The following is a 13,548-nucleotide window of genomic DNA, read 5'->3' as shown; positions in this document are numbered from 1 at the left end:
CAGGACCCACAGTGAGAAGTGAAGGACGCCGCTCAGGATTCAAGCCACAAGCATCATTGGTACTGCTCCCCGGTTGGGGGGGCCCCGCAGTGAGTAACCGTGCACGCATCACATAACATTTTGGCACCAAAATATCTAAGGCTGAGATATAGCCTGTAGTTAGATAGTTAGGCAAATTGACTGATGCAAGACACGTTTATTGCTATTTTCAGCGTCCAGGACTTACGGTCCTGCTGCCTCCTTTTCTGTTTGTTTAATAGCTAAAAATCCAAATCCACTCTCAGGTGCTGACATGGCACAAAATGGACTCTGGACCAAAAACTGAACCCCATTCTGTTTCAGGAGAAAGTATCTACGGAGCATTATATTATTGGACAGTTATTTAACTGCAATAGACTTTACTCCCATCTAAACCGCAGTAATTTTTGGGGTATTTTCTATGCAATTGAGGACGGACTATTCCTCCAAGTTCACTGAAGACATTACGGGAAGGGAGAGGGAGATTTGGTTGTGAAAATATAGGAAAACTTTGTTAAGTTTGTAAACTCCAGCGCTGTGCCGCAGGCTACTCTCTACGTTGATTTCATACAATTAACCTAATTCTCAGGGTGTAAGTCGGTAATAGTGGGCTAGTTTAGACAGGCACGCCAATAGGCAAATTTGTAGAGAACTGAGTAAATAACGATATCTAGAGTGCCACGCTGTGTAGCACAGAGGTTCCAGCCATTTGGCCAATGTAAGTGGAATGTTTTGAATGTTTTTTCTATTGTCTGGTTAAAATAATTTTTCTTGAAAACGAACTGTGTAAGAGTCCGTTTTCTTCGTCCCTAATTCCATCGTGTCCTGATGAACACCACTGGTACATGACTTACAGCTGCATGACATCACAACTATAATGCTGGTTCACTATTTGTTCTTTGTGCTAACCATATAATCCATGCTATACCACACAGTGAAAAATGCCTTTCAGTATTGAAGCCCAAGTGCACAGGCAAAAATAAAATTGACGCGCCCCTAGTCCCTGTGGAGCCCTAAGACTTTAGCCTAAACAGCCTTATGAATAATACAGATTTGATTGTATTGCAAACTTACCATACATGAACATGACCTATAAATTATTTCTCTAACATTTATTACTGTACCTCACCTTCTGATGCCTAATGGTACGCCACCCAGACATCACATAACTCAGTTAGCTCAGAGAGTCAACATACTGTACTTACTACAAAACAGCTCCTGAAATATTGCTTGCCTGCAAAGTGTTGCCTATTGGACTCCAATGCGGCACTGTATTTGTGTGCATAGGAGCAAGGCAGAAAATGAGACTGCAGCTTCTACTTAGAGACACACATAAAACTCGTAGATGGCCTACCCATCCCAACAGAACAGGTGCTTCAACTACGCTGTAGTCTTTTCATTGTTTATATACAAACAGTGGCTTGTCCACTACTCACAAGTGCATTTCCACTGAAAAATTTTCTTGAAAATGCTCGTTCATCAAGTGAAATGTTCTTTTTTTTGTGCAGCGCAAAAGATCATCGTTCTTGGTGGAACATCAGTAAATGTTTATAGAACGGTGACCGTTTAATGCTGCTAATCAGTCCTTGTTAACAGACCTTATGGTTAAGTGGCTCAAGCAGGCACATCTGCACTCATGGATAAACTGCTTGGATAAACATGGGGCCATTGCTGATATATGGGGTTTCCACGGGTTTACCCCAATCTGATCACTCATTAAAGGAGTTGTGCAGTCCCATGCATATTTTAGGAAAGCACGGCAGCTTTTGAAATGGTAACGCCATGAAACGGGAGCTTTCCAAATCTTAACAGCATGTAACAGACACACTGTTATGATTCAGCTTTAGTTGCAGGTTTGAGCAATTCTCACATGACTGCAAGTATGTGATTTGCATACTTGCGATCACATGCTGCCTGGCTACTCATTTGCTTCTATCAACAGAACCGGCAAGTACATAACGAATAGAACATTGAGAGAGGCAGATGAGAAGCTAGTTGGCAAGTGACTGCAAGATTGCAAAATGCACACTTGCGGTTATATGACGACCATGCAACCCAGAAAGCAAAGCGATTCTAATACACGCTGTTATGATTTGGCAGACTGAGGTGCTTGGCAAAAATATGTACCGAGCAGGACAACCCCTTTAATGTTCTATCCTAAGGATAAGCCTTCAATGTATTTTTTCTAGTGAAAACTAATATAATATAAATGAACAAAAGAGGATCATGCTTCACTAAGACACTCCACATCTAAATAGTCAGTTGTCTCATCTATATCTTCCCTTTTAATATGGTGTTTAACTATATGGTAAGATAATACATGCCAGATTAAAAGAAGTAATTATTTTTCAATTTTATTTTTTTCTTAGAGTGACTTCTGGTTATATTTCTACCTTGCTTTTTACTAAACTGCAGCTGTTAAAGTTCCCTATGGTACTAAATGGAGAACGGAAGCACTGCTCACTATTGTTGAGCCAGCCACGTAGTGTTCGAGTTCGGTTCGGTTCGTCGAACACCCGTATGTTCGCCGAACTGTTTGTCGAACTGTTCGTCAAACACCTTCGAACACCGTTAAAACCAATGGCAGGCAAACAAAACCACATAGAAACACATAGAAAACACATAGAAAACACTTCAAAGGTGTCCAAAAGCTGAAAAACTGTTCAGAAGACACAACTAACACATGGAAAAGTGACAAGTACATATAGTCATGCGAAAAGAAAAGAGGTGGAGGAGTAAAAGGAGGGGGAGACACAGATATAGGCATGTCATGCCCTTCTAAAATCAAGAAAGGCTGGAGTAAAAATCTAAAATCAGCCTACCAACACCCAGACGTCGTGACAAGAAAATTAAAAAAATAAATATATTTAGGTAGAATGGCGGTTCCATTCAGAACACTTTCCTTACAAGACGTAGTGGTATCCGCGTTGTGAGTTGTGCCAAAAACGGAACCCAATACATTCGGACTAATCCACCATTTGTCATATCCAAGGGGCAGGTCCGTAAATGACAACATCGACGCGGAACCAAGTACAGTAGTATATACTGTACATCCTTTGACAAGGCAATCAGGCGGATCAAGAAGTTGGGAAGGGTCACCCTAATGGCCAAAACAGACATTGATGCGGCGTTCCAGTTACTTACTACCTGTGCCTCCGAATAGTGTCCACCTATTGGGCTGCTTCAAGGAAGGAGCATACTATATAGATCGCTGTTTGCCCATGGAGTGCTCCAGATCCTGCTCACTATTTGAGGCGTTTAGCTGCTTCCTCGAATGGGTTGTAATGGACGTTTCTAAGGGGGCACATATTAACCATTACCTCGACAACTTCTTATGCCTGGGCCCAAAAGATTCGCCACAGTGTGAATACACACGGTAGTTCACCTGTGAGAAGGAGAGAGCTGGAGGGAGAATGGACACCACAGAGCTGGGGGGTTAGATGGAGAACGGAAGAAGGAAAGAGGGCGAGGGAGGTAAGGGAGTACAGTGGAAGGCCGACCTGAGCTCCCCCACGTTCCTGCTGGGTGGGGAACAGCCCTGGGAAGAAAAGCCGCTTGAGCATCCCTTTGAGGTTACGGCGCGAGCGGGCAAAGGGACTACGCTGGAGTTCGAAGCCGACATGGCCAGTCCGTTCCTGCCCGTGCGACCTCCGTGTCGCCGGGTTTGTGCCAGAGCCATGGTGGACCCTGACAGCCAGCCCCCCTCTCCCAATACTGGTGCCTGTCCGCTGGTGGGTCGAGCCCCCCCGTGGTGGGGGGGTAATATCTGCAGAAGAAAGACCATCTTCCAGCCAAACTAAGATGTCTACTTCTTTTCTTGGACAATGTGATACGATCCCTTTCTTACGGACACGCCCATCGCTACAAATTCCAGATGAGGCACAAAAACAGCAGGTGCTTCAACGGATATCAAGTGCTCCTTCAAGTGGGCTCTCCTCCACCTCAACTTCAACATCACAAATACTCCAGTCCTCAGAGGTGTCACCCCAATCGCACTTGCTTCCTTACAGCTCCCAAGTCTCCAGCTGCCCGTCTGAGTATGGGGTAACACAGATGGTTGAGTCTGCACAGCTGTTTACTCATACTATAGCATGTGAAACGGAGGTCTGCTCCAGAGCTTCTGCTAATCCAGATGAGGAAATGATCTGCACTGATGCCCAGAATCTTTATGAGTCGGATCCAGGACCAGATGAAGAAGGTTCTGAGCATAATGTAGACCCTCGTTCCCAAACTGTAACTCCTGTTGGTGGAGACAATGATGAAGACGATGATCAGACTCAAATACCTGATTGGAGCGACAACTTGACTTTTCGGTCAGGGCAGGAAGAGGTTGGCTCTGAAGACGACGGGTGTGAGAACACACAGGGTGATGATGACGAGGTTGGAGATCCCACTTACTGTCAACCCACAGTCAGCCAGTTGATGAGGTCAGCAGAGGAGGTGGAGGAGGATGTGACTAGCCCAGGGGATGGGGATGACTCGGTACCCGGGCCTTTGCCTGGCCTTGGGGATGTCGTGGTGGTCGGCTCCCGGGCCCGTACCCTGGGGTCACTCTTTAAAAGGGTGGATAATTGTTAATTTTATAAGAGTTCATGACGCCACCTGTGGTATCTGGTGAGAAGCACCAGCGCTGCAGCAGTCCACTGAGGCCGGTGATAAGGCAGCTCGATGGTATAGCTCCCCACAGGTGGAGCTAGGCCTCAGAAAAGCGTATGCAGGGGGAATGCAGGACAGGCTAGACCCAGCTGGGTCAGAGCAAGAACGGGAACGGACACGGTAGTCACTTCAGTACCTTTTACTGGTGGAAATTCAGGCACATCCTGGAGCACTGTAGGGTGAAGGGTGCATATCAGGATCCTCCCCAATGAGCGGGTGTAGGGCCTCCTGTTTCTTGCTTCTGCATAGTAAGTTTCTGACCTGCCTCGAGCTAGGCCTAACTTTGTCTCTGTCCTGCGCTGGCTGACCTTGTGGTAGGGCCTTGTCTTGGAGTTCACGCTCCCAGTATGCGGGGCCTAAGAGTCTCCTGGCTCTGTTACGTATCAGCACCTTAGCGATCCTGGGACTTGTAGTTCTCCAGGGATTCCGGTTATGCCTTACTGGGTCATAGAGATCCCGGTAAGCTCAGATCCGGTGTCCGGTAAATGCTTCGGGGTGAGCTGGTTAAGCTCCTCTGCCCCCTATGTACTAACTCTCCACTCGCCTTCGGCCTGCTCGGGTCCTCACTAGACTATACACACTAACGGCAGCTTGCCGCGCTTCACCGATCTTATGGCGCCGGCACACCTTAAGCTCTAACTGGGCTCCCTGAATCTAGCTAACAGGAGCCTCGTGCTCCACTGCTGAACTATTAACTGAGTTCTCTAGACAAGACTGACCTCCACTGCAGACTGACCTCTCTTAGGCTTCTCTACTGCAGGAACTCTTCAGAGGAACTGAACTGCCTAGCTCTACCTTACCTGTTTATATCCCTAACGGGCTCCCTCTGCTGGTCTGAGGTGGAAGGTGGAGATGTGTGAATGTTTATAGGGGCCTCTTGTGGAGGATTCCATCAATGCACTCTTCTAGGATCTGTGATACCAAGCGCAGCTGGGCGTCACAGATGCTATTGATGATGAGGTTAGGTTGCGCCTTCCTGGACAGAGATGGAGTACTGGAAGCACGTCAACAACTGCATCCTCAACCACAACTCTGCCTCTGATGACAAGTCGTAGTGGCTCTTCAGGTCGCATGGGCTCTAAGCCTTGCATAGCCTGGGCATTTTTTCAGATCGATAAGGATGACCCAACTCATGTTATCTGTAATATTTGTCACCAAAAGCTAAGTAGAGGTCCAAAAATCCATAGTTTGAGTACTTCATGCATGAACCGTCACATTTATATGAAGCATAAGTTGCAGTGGGAAGCTCACTGTGCTACAATGCGGCCTAGCGGGTCGGGCCACCACCGTCTGCCCCATCTTGTGCATCCGCGGCCTCTTCATCCTCTGTGACTGGGGGGACAGCAGTCATACATGTTTTTGGACGCAGACCTGCCAACTCTTTACCCGCAACAGCCAGTGTGATTGGCAGGTCATCATTTCATTTGGAAGGGGAAACACCAGCTGGTGTTGAGTGCTCTCCGACATCGAGAACACCACCTTTGGATCAAGGCAACCTAACTTTTCCGGCTGCATCTTCCTCACAGACCGGCAGTTTGCCGGGGACACCCTACTCAACCCCGTCTAAGCACAACAATGTGGACAAGTAAAAGACCATTTCCTCCTAGCCATGACAAAGCTAAGAGGTTGAATTTCACCATCTGCAAGCTGTTGGCTACAGAAATGCTGCCTTTCCGCCTGGTGGACACAGAGGATTTTCGAGACCTTATGTCCGTCGCAGTGCCCCAGTACCAGATGCCCAGTTGGCACTACTTCTCAAAGAAAGGTGTGCCTGCGCTACACCAGCATGTCGCACAAAACATCACCGCTTCTTTGAGAAACTCTGTGTGTGACAGGGTGCATTTCACCACAGACACTTGGACGAGTAGGCATGGACAAGGGCGTTACATGTCGCTGACTGGGCACTGGGAAACTATGGTGACAGCAGGACAAGGGGCTGCTGTCCAAGTCTTGCCGTCCCCACGAGTTGTACATCAATCCTCTTTATCTAGAAGTTCCTCCACTGCTTCTGCCTCCTCAACCTCCTCTTGGTCCTCCACCTGCACCCAAAGCCTGTCTGGTAATGCCACCCGCTTTCTAACTGCGCAGAAGGAATCCTGCACACCTCCTTACTATGCTGGCAGCAGGGCTCAACGGCATCAGGCGGTGTTTACTTTGAAATGTCTGGGAAATGTGAGTCACACAGCTGAGGAGTTGTGGTCAGTTCTGGAGAACCAGTTTCAAGAATGGTTGTCTCCACTGGACCTGCAACCAGGGAAGGTCGTGTGCGACAATGCTGCAAACCTGGGTGCGGCCCTTCGCCAGGGCAATATCACACACGTGCCTTGTATGGCTCACGTGTTGAACCTGGTTGTCCAGCAATTTTTAGCCCACTATCCCGGGCTAGATGGCCTTCTGCAGAGGGCACGATCGCTGTGTGCTCACTTCCGCCGTTCGCATCCCGCAGCTCAACGACTTACATCTCTACTGAAGTCGTTGGGCCTGCCAGTTCACAGGCTGAAATGTGATGTGCCGACATGGTGGAATTCAACTCTGCACATGTTGCAGCGACTGTGGCAGCACCAACAAGCCCTGGTGCAATACGTTCTGACGTATAGCCTGGGCCAACGAGATCCAGAGGTGGGGCAAATCACGCTGCAGGAGTAGTCTCAGATCAGGGACCTATGAAGTTGACGCGCCCCCTGGGCCGTGGGGTACCCGCAGCCGGGCCGGTAGACGCTGGCGGTTGTAGTCACTGTGGCGGTGACCTGGTCCGTGACCCAGGGCGGTCAATCCAAGGGTAATTTGTATATATGGGACTACACCACCTATGGAGTGCGGCCAAAGGGGCCGCGGCTGCGGAACAGTCCTCTGAAGCTGGTGGTTTTGCAGCAATGGTATTATTACTCCCCACAGGAAGAGTGTAGGGCAGTGTGGGTGGATGATGGTGGTTGTAGTGCAGGGAGTCAGTAATGAACACAGAGTCCATGTGATGCAGTCCCAAGATCTTTACTCACAGTTGTTGCAGTCCAGATTACAGGTACCCGAGCAATCTCCCCCGTCGTGCTGTGCGTACTCAGTGAGTGGCTCAGTCCACCCCCAGATAGCTCCGGAGTACTTAGCAGGACCCCCTTCTGTGTGTCCTTTCTCTGGCATTCTCCCTGCACCTCACACCCAGTGACACTTTTATCCGGTATCCTCGGGCCTTGGCGGGCGACATGTGTTCTGTCCCCTGGGTCCTATGTGGCTACCTTCTTAGTGAGACTGGTGTGGACTTTGGCCTGCAGTACATGAAATGCTGCAGCCTCCGGTTTCTAGTTGAGCCTTGCTGTTTCTCCGCTAGTTGAGGGATCGGTTCCCCTTATCTGGCCTGACCCCTCTACCTCCTGGTAGCAGCGGGCGTACGGATGGCCTTCTGCATGGCCTATACCCCTAGGGTCCCTTCGGTTCCTGGAGCCTTCCAGCTCCCACTCCTCTCTTCTCTCCTTCAGTCCTGGGCCTCCCAGGCTAGGCCCGCCTCCGGAGCAGAGCTCATGCAGAGCCTCTGCTCCTGTCACTTCTCCTCCTCTGACTGGCTTGCTCTTTCTAAGATGGCTTCCTATTTATACTCTCTCTGTCATGTGCTCCCCTAAGCTGCTTTCTCCACCCACACCCACTACATAGGACCCTCCCGCCAGCTAGGGACCTGGGACTGTGCTCTCCCTTAGAAGTAATCTTGCCCTACCCCCACTGTGGGTATGTGTTGGATGCAGGTGTTAGGGTCCCGAGCCATACTCCTTCCTTACCTGAGGGTGAGATACCACACCTCTGGGTGAGATGTAGTACCTCTGTGGTGACTGAAACCTCAGGGGCGCCACACACCCTTCTGCACAGTTTTGAAATGGCGACGAAGATGTTTAGTGCTGACGATGCCATTATCAGCATGACTATTCCGGTGATTTACATGCTGGAGCACACGTTAAACAGAATTCAGAGTCAGGTGCTGGGACAAGAGGAGGTGGAGGAAGTAGAGGAGGAGTCGTATGCGGAAGGGATAACATCTCCAAGGTCCAGACGGTCAGCAGCACCAAGGCGGCAGGCATGGGAGGGTGGGGGAGAGGGATTAACCAGGGCGCATGGTAGCAGCCAAACTGTTGAGGATGGTGCAGGAGCCGAGGAAGAAGTGGAGGACGAACTGGCGATGGGCATGTAAGACTCATCAGATGAGGGAGACCTTGATCACATTTCTGTTGTGTGAGGTTGGGGGGAGAGGGCAGAGGAAGGAAGCATGATTCTTACCTTGCTACCAACACAACAAGGACTTGGTCCTCTTGGATGTGCAAGACACATGAGTGCCTTCTTGCTGCACTACCTGCAACATGACCCTTGGATTGTCAGAATTCGAAGTAATCCCGACTACTGGGTTGCCACACTCTTAGATCCCCGGTACAAAAGTAAATTTGCCTAAATAATTCCTGCCATAGAAAGGGATTCACGCACGCAGGAGTATCAGCAGAGGCTGTTGCAGAATCTTATATGTGCTTTTCCACAAAACACCAGTGGTGCACGTAGTGAATCTCACAGTTCTAACTTGCAAACCGTGGGACTGTCGAGTCTTCATCACTCAAACTGTAACAGTAACACAGTATCTGCTGGTAACAGCAATTTCGTGGAATCGTTTCACCACTTTTTTAGCACATCCTTTGCAAGGCCACAGGAGACAAGAAGTCTGACACATAGTCAACGCCTAGAGAGGATGGTACAAGAGAATCCCCAAGTGAACATCGAAGCCATGAATGTGTCACTGGACCCTTGCTCATTTGGGATTCCAATCTGGAAAAATGTCGCCACTCACGCCTTGGAGATCTTGTCATGCCCTGCAGCCAGCGTTCTCTCTGACTGTGTGTTCAGCACTGCTGGTGGTGTGCTGACAGATAAGCGCACGCGGCTGTCCACTGAGAATCTAGACAGACTCACGTTTATAAAGATGAACAAATCATGGATCCGCAAGGACTTTCCTATCCCTGTGTCATCCTGGGGAGACTAAAAGCTTGAGGATTTGGTAAAATCACCTCACCAACCGTTTTAAGCAACTCTGGGGCAATTGATGCCACTTAAGTGGTGTCTGTGCCACAATTTTTGGAAAAAATGGAGACTCTTTTTGGAGTCCCCTTGCTGTGTTTTACGTGACGTTGGCATCGTCAATTCCAGGTGGGTTGGGTTGCCCCCCCCCTTTTAACTGTAAGAAACAACATACACTATGGCTTCGGGTAACACAGATGGTTGAGTCTGAATAGCTGTTTACTCAGAGGTCTGCTCCAAAGCTTCAGTGTCTGCTAGTCAGCGTAGAATTTTTAAATGCATCTAGCATAGGCAATACTTTGGGCGTAGTAGCCCAGCTGCGAAGCAAGCTGCACCGCCTGTGTATCTAATAAGAATTTTTAAATGCATCTAGCCTAGGCAGACTCTGGGGACCCCCAACCAAACCCAGACGCTCAGCCCCCTACCGCCCCCCTTTCCTTGACAATACAATAATGTAACTCTTACAACTGGATGGGTGAGGATCGGTCACAGCTTTATTAACTCTTTGTACTCATTCCATTAGAAAGGCATTTTATTTCTAAAATAATTCAGCTTGTTGCAGCATGCCGTGGGTCTCCACACCGGCAAGTTGGCCAACAAGTGAAACTCTCCAACATGTCCTTTCTATTTCCAAGCCACGGAGGATCCTGCGTAATCGTATGCAGGACTCTGATCCCCATCCATCACTCTTAACGCTTGTTCCACTCCGTCCTGGAGTCTTGACAGGAATATGTCCAATCCAATATCCATTAAGTGAACACCATCGGGCTGTATGAGGCCTGCTTTATCTCCTTCCAGTTGTCGGTGTTGTATCACTACACCGCCTCTGTCTCTTCTAAATTTTGCCATCCGAATATTTATTACCCGCCTTGTCCGTTTGATGGCCATGATGTCTCGCGCACCTTGCCATACTGCTATAGGCACAATCTCTGACCATACTATAGTTAGTTTTGTGAAAAATTCTCTGAAGCGCTCAATGTCTAGTTTCATTATTGCCATTAGTTATGCGCTCTTGTGATGACCTAGGTCGTTTCCCCAGGCCTGTATAAATAAGATGATCGGACCTCTTGCCTCTCTCCCTACCTTGATTACCTCCATTAGTACCTGTGGCCATAGCAGGCCTCTAATACCTCTCCAGTTGAAATATGTGTTATGAAACTCTAATTTCCTCCCGCCTGGGCGGACTTTCGCCCTTTTTTCTGCCCAATATATATACGAGTGGCCTATCACCCACACTGTTGGCTTAGCGTCACCTGTAAAAGAAACAAACCACTTTAGGATAACAAGTCCGGTCCTATGTATCTCGCCAAACACGTGGATCGCCATCTCCCTATCCTCTGAACTTCCGTTTCTGACAGTCCTGCTCTTGCTGCTTCCGTGGCCGCGCCTATGCGGAATGAGTGTGTCCCATAATCTTTGGGTTGGTTCCCTGCCGATGTTAAGCATTTATTAAATATAGCTTGGAACTGGTATCTTGATAATGGCATTCCATCAATGTGTGATAGGAAGAAATTACTTTGTGATCTGATGGTTATATATGTTTTTACTATTGTTTCCCAATTCAGTGTACCGTTTGTGGGTTGTAGAAGTACCCAAGTGCCCCTGCCCGCTGGAACCGTTTTTGATTGGCGTATGTGTAGACGTATTGCATTATTGGCTGTGACTACGTTCAGGTGTAATAAAGCCTCCACTGGTGGTAATTTTGGATTGAGGGACTAATTCGCTTATTCATAGCGCCCCGAAGAAGGCGATCGCAAATGCAGTAGACAGTAGTGTTGCTTTAAATTGTGAGTGTCATGTTAATGGTGTTAGGGATATGATGTGAGAAATCAGTTTTAGTGACACGGGACGGGACGTCTACATTCCTGACTTGGCTGACCCCTTTTCCACCCTTTTATGGATTGTCTGATGGTGAATAGAGATGAGCGGTGTTCGACTCGAACTGTTCGCCAATCTCAAATTCGAGCTGTTTTGGGCGGTGTTCGAGCCGTACGGCGAACACGAACGATTTGAAAAAAATTTGGCTGTTCGAGGTTATGTTCGATAACTGTTCTTGCACCAAAATCATAACTGGATTTTTTCTCAGTAATGATGAAAATTAATGTTAATACGCAGTTTGAGTGTACAGAGGGGCGGGGGGAAGGGCAGGGGATAGATCTCTGCAGAAATAATGAAGATCTCCATTTTTTTTTCTCTTTCCCGCATTTACAGTGGGGAGGTGCAGTCTGTCAGCCTATCAGCAGCGCACACACGGAGCGAACTGCTTTTTTTCACACAAGCAAGGGCATGTGTCATTGGCAGTGTATGTCACATGTCCTTGCCCTATAAGACCCAGCCATTTTCCCCGTCGCCACCATTTTCTCACTGCTGCAGCTGCGTGTTAGACGGCACCGCTGTTGCTGTGTGCGCTATACTTTGTTAATTTCAAGCCAATTTTCGCACAAATCTACAGATAGCTTGGGAGTAGGGAAGAGTTGTGATTGCAGTCCTTTTAAGGACTAGGTTACATCATTTCATACGACTTTTATCAGGCAAGTCTGTGCTCTTAAATAGATAGGTTGGGAGTAAAGACTAATTGTAATTGCAGTCCTTTTCAGAGCTAGGTTACATCAGTTCCTATCACTTTTTGCCAGGCAGGTTTGTGCCAGTGCTGTGCAAGTTTTTTTCACAGCATTTGGGTAAATCTAGCAAAGCAAATCCTTTTTGGCCTATTGCAGAGTGTGTTAGTCAGTGGAGTAGCCTATCTGTGTTGCAAGCTACACCACCTGTGTATAGAATACTAATTTTTTTACTGCACCTAGTGAAGTAAAACCTTTTGGGCATAGCATCATTCTATTAGTCCATCTATACTGACCTCCACCAGGGTGCAAATTAAAAATATTTTTTTACTGCATCTAGCTCTGAAAAAATATTTCAGCTTCTAGCAGTGTGTGGGACTTGGTCTATTAGTCCATCTATACTGACCTCCATCAGGTTGCAAATTCAATATAATTTTTTTCTGCATCTAGCTCTGAAAAAATATTTAGGCTTCTAGCAGTGTGTGGGACTTGTTCTATTAGTCCATCTATAGTAACCTCCACCAGGTTGCAAATTAAAAATAATTTTTTTCTGCATCTAGCTCTGAAAAAATATTTAGGCTTCTAGCAGTGTGTGGGACTTGGTCTATTAGTCCATCTATACTGACCTCCATCAGGTTGCAAATTCAATATATTTTTTTTCTGCATCTAGCTCTGAAAAAATATTTAGGCTTCTAGCAGTGTGAGGGACTTGGTCTATTAGTCCATCTATACTGACCTCCATGAGGTTGCAAATTCAATATAATTTTTTTCTGCATCTAGCTCTGAAAAAATATTTAGGCTTCTAGCAGTGTGTGGGACTTGTTATATTAGTCCATCTATACTAACCTCCACCAGGTTGCAAATTAAAAATATTTTTTTTCTGCATCTAGCTCTGAAAAAATATTTAGGCTTCTAGCAGTGTGTGGGACTTGGTCTATTAGTCCATCTATACTGACTTCCATCAGGTTGCAAATTCAATATAATTTTTTTCTGCATCTAGCTCTGAAAAAATATTTAGGGTTCTAGCAGTGTGTGGGACTTAGTCTATTAGTCCATCTATACTGACCTCCATCAGGTTGCAAATTCAATATATTTTTTTTCTGCATCTAGCTCTGAAAAAATATTTAGGCTTCTAGCAGTGTGTGGGACTTGTTCTATTAGTCCATCTATACTAACCTCCACCAGGTTGCAAATTAAAAATATTTTTTTTCTGCATCTAGCTCTGAAAAAATATTTAGGCTTCTAGCAGTGTGTGGGACTTGTTCTATTAGTCCAT

This window comes from Phyllobates terribilis, unplaced genomic scaffold (assembly GCF_046119375.1).
Source record: "Phyllobates terribilis strain yellow unplaced genomic scaffold, ASM4611937v1 Scaffold_4__5_contigs__length_816908805, whole genome shotgun sequence".
NCBI classification, from domain to species: Eukaryota; Metazoa; Chordata; class Amphibia; order Anura; family Dendrobatidae; genus Phyllobates; species Phyllobates terribilis.
The sequence above is the reverse complement of the archived record's forward strand: the minus strand, read 5'-3'. Positions refer to the sequence as shown.